The sequence below is a fragment of the Poecilia latipinna genome, unplaced genomic scaffold (assembly GCF_001443285.1).
Source record: "Poecilia latipinna isolate Pla-1442-1.1 unplaced genomic scaffold, P_latipinna-1.0 Scaffold2823, whole genome shotgun sequence".
Lineage (NCBI taxonomy): Eukaryota > Metazoa > Chordata > Actinopteri > Cyprinodontiformes > Poeciliidae > Poecilia > Poecilia latipinna.
In genome coordinates this window covers 80,168-82,885 of record NW_015115439.1, presented here as the reverse complement: position 1 = coordinate 82,885, position 2,718 = coordinate 80,168, and positions in this window count along the sequence as shown.

Genomic DNA, 2,718 nt, shown 5'->3' with positions numbered 1-2,718 from the left:
CATCCTTACCTGTGAAAGGTAATGCGAATGAATACAGTTTGTTTCGTAAAACGGTTGAAACAAGTCCACACAGCCCAGAACTTAAGGAGCGCCGATCACTCTGCTGCCACATAGAAGATGGCGGACGCTGTTACATACGATTCAGCGCTCCATGAGTCGCGGCGGTAAACGGCAAGCCGTTTTACCGCCCATACATTCCAGATATCTCAAATTGTTTTGCAACTCAAACTCTAATCAGAGTAAAATCAACTCTGAAAAGTTAACACTGAGAGCAGTGTAACTTTAACACTGTACAGGGTGAGAGTACATGCTCCCGGGCTCAGTCTTGAAATGGACTCTGTTAGTATTTTGACACTGCTCATTTTACTGTGTAGGAAGGCAATCTCTCAGCTAAATTAGACAGATTTTTTCATCCAGGTTTATTTCTAAACACCTCACAGATACCAAAACTTTGAACTTTGGATCCTTCAAAGTTAGCTATAGCATCCCATGTGGGTGCCATTACTGAAGGAAGAGGGAAGAAGTGACGAGTGTCTTTGTGGGACCACTTACTATATACCATGTTCATACAACATGCTTAATTAGGCCCCATCTGTGAATATGTGTTTTAGTTCACCATGCAAGCTGCATCTCCAGGCTGTTGAATAAACAGAAGAAGTTGCTGCAGATTGCTTTACACACATTAGCTTTACTCATTCCTCCATGCCACTCAGCACTCTGAATGTGCAGAAGACACAACCACTTTAAATGAGCCATTCTTTACCTAATAAATAGCAAGAAAAGCACTAACCCTTTCCTAAAGCCCAAGCAGTGATTGAAGTGGCAAAGACTCTGCACTAAACAGGGGAGCGGAGCACCCCGGGTGATTGATTCATCTGGAGCGAACGGAGAAGCGCCGCCGACACAGCTCAATATCATTGGCCGTGTCTAACAGGCGAGAGAAAACAAACATGGGAGCACATGTCAGGCAGACAGATGAGGGCTGCAAGCGAGGTGTTTGTCTGAGAGATAAGAGTACCCTGGGGTGAAGGCAGCTGCCAGATAGGATGACGGACGCCCCGCAGAGACACACTGACCAGCTCAAGCATGGATGTTTCTGTCTTACCCAGGGGTGAAAGTAGGGGGTAAGGTAGGGTACTGCGTACCCCTAAAAGATTTAGCGGGGGTACGCAGTACCTGTTTGAGAAGGGAGCAGTTGGCTGCTGTAAAACATGAACGGGTTCACTGTGCAGCCGTGACTGATTAGTTTTTCAAGAACAATCTAAAACACGACTTAATCAGTTAATAACTTCCCCCCCCCATTTTATAATGTTTCTGAACTGTTCGTGCTTTACTAGAGCAGGGCGCAATATGCCGATCGCGGAAGGTTTTGAGTCGATCTCGGCGGTAGGTGACGCCGCCAGGACGCTGAGACCAGCTCGTCCTCCTCTGACTCGCTTAAAACGTTCGTAACTTTATTATAGAACAACAAAAAAAATCTACAAAACGTGTTCAAATTAATGACCCAACAACAATAATAGGTGTAACCCCTTGGGTTCCCAGGAATATAAGTTGCTATTGTTGTTTTTTTTTTTTAAAAAAAATAATAACATTTAATGTATGCAACTTCATATCTTAAAATAAGATATAACAATTTCCAAATCTTTTGGTAGAAGATTGAAATGAGCAAGAGTTCATTAAAAAGAAAATAAACAGTTGGAGTAAAACTTCTGTTAGAATATTGTGTTCTGTCACTTTAAGAACAAACAATTATTGTGTAGTTTGTATGTAATGTACAGCTCAACACGAGGTGTGACAGACTATAGTGCTGTGTATATATTTTTATTGGTTGTTCNATTTTCAACATGAAAGTAATGCATTTTCTAACATCTTTTTTTGTTTTCTCTATTTTTCATTGTTTTATTAAACTTTGAAATTGCTATCTAAGTCAGGGACGTTTTGACTAGACAGAACACTAATTGAAGATATCAGCATTGTCATTCTGACTAGTCGGAATGTCCATTTAAGATATCTTAAATAGAAAAACTGTGTAATTCAAGATATCTCTAACTCAGATATCTTAAAAGGAATTTTAACTAGTCAAAATTACAATTCAGTATATCTTTAATTTAGTTTTGTCTAGTCATTATTTGCTTTTAAGATATCTATAATTTAGTTTTCACTAGTCAAAACTAAATTTCTCCTCTCCACAAATACATTTAAGATATCTCGAATTATGGAGTAATTCGAGATATCTTTAATTAGAATTATGACTAGTCAAAACTAAAATTGAGATATCTTGAATTTACTTTATGACTAGTCATAATTTAATTGTATGGAGAGCCATTTCAGCCAAAATTAAATAAATAAATAAATGGGTGACCCAACATCAGCAGGTAAAGTGGGTAGTGTGTCTTGCCCAGGGTCACAAACGAGAGCAGCCAGACCAGGAATCAAACCTGTGAACCACCGATTGCAGGGCGAACTCCTGTCGCTATCATCCCCTGAAAAATATACTATTTCTGTGCTGAACTTATTTCTGTGAAATTATACGCTAAGCTTCATAAATTGATAAGACATCGAATATGTTTTTAGTCCTACAAATATATATATCTTAAATATTTGAAGTTAAACTTTAGCTGTATATCTCAGAAATATTTAAAGTAAATAAAAATATTTACTTTTATACTCATCAACTAACTTAAAAAAGTTAAGTTAATATTAAACTACATATTTTTC